General features: G+C 33.3%; 1 non-coding gene across 1 annotated transcript; it reads left to right on the top strand.

Annotated features, from left to right (window-relative positions):
* Positions 1-733: 733 nt before the first annotated feature.
* Positions 734-806, top strand: Trnak-uuu. The gene has a single exon. It is a non-coding gene; the product is annotated as a tRNA-Lys (tRNA).
* The last annotated feature ends 408 nt before the right edge of the window (positions 807-1214 follow it).

Consider the following 1214-nt stretch of genomic DNA (forward strand, 5'->3'; position numbering starts at 1 on the left):
CAACAACAGCATTATCAACAACAACAACGAAAACGACTTGTGCTTTTTAATATCTAAAGTGAGGCAACAAGTGGTTGAATACAGGTGAGATCAGATGTATGCTTAAGTAACAGGAAATAGTCAAGTTCACTTTAACCTTATTTAAAATTAGAAAACTGCAGTTTAAAGTTATTAGTTATATTTTTGACGTAGCTAGGATTATTTGAAAAAGACTATTTAATACTTTGCCCTAAACACAGACAGGAGAGGATAGAATTTATCCCAGAAGACATATCGAAGAATACATGTTTAGCTGCCAATCTGTTATAAATACATCAAATATTAAAATATTTCAATATTCCATGCAGCTATAAATATTAATGCAAAATATACAATTAGTTAAGGTACTTTATTTTAGTAAATAGTTTTCGCTTATGATAATATTTGTTATTTAAAATCTCCCAAAAACAAAATCTTAACGAGATAAAAGTCTAGTGACGAAAGTCTTTAGATTCTTTAAAATTTCTGATAACCAGTTTCGTGACGAACGATCTTCAATTAAATATATAAATGTATACAAAAATTATAATTATAAATTAATATAGTTCGGAAATCGGCACTGCGTAATAAAGCTTTTTTTTGGGAATATAATTATACTTCTTATTTTCACTAGACTTTTACCTCGTTAAGAGGTATATGTTTAACATAAATAAATGTCTTATCAGAACCGTTCTAGAACACACGTAAAACACATGCCCGGGTAGCTCAGTCGGTAGAGCATTGGACTTTTAATCCAAGGGTCCAGGGTTCAAGTCCCTGCTCGGGCGGCTTACATTTTTTTTAACTTTAAAAACGAAATTCCCCAATGAATGTTTAGGCAATTTATTTTTTTTTATACCAAGCATTATCAGAATCAAATATTTGAGCAACCTTGAACAAATGTCTTAAGTAATAAATATTCAAATTTGTACTCGTATTTCATGATTGTAAAATTGTTTCTAATAACGCTATCATTTGATTTTGCCTTTGACCCGCTGCCACAACAAGATTAGGTGAAGAGAAGGCCGTTGCGGCGGAGACTGAGGTTTGATGGAGTCGGCAATGGTGCCAGCAATTTTGTGCCGCTGCCAGCGGCCATCATCATCATTAGAAACTGCGAAAAATCCTCCAAATACGTATACTCGTACTCCGATCCGGTGGTGGCCTTAAGTCGTTTTTGATGTACGTCGCAAGCA

This window comes from Drosophila innubila (genome assembly GCF_004354385.1).
Source record: "Drosophila innubila isolate TH190305 chromosome 3R unlocalized genomic scaffold, UK_Dinn_1.0 2_E_3R, whole genome shotgun sequence".
Taxonomy (NCBI): domain Eukaryota; kingdom Metazoa; phylum Arthropoda; class Insecta; order Diptera; family Drosophilidae; genus Drosophila; species Drosophila innubila.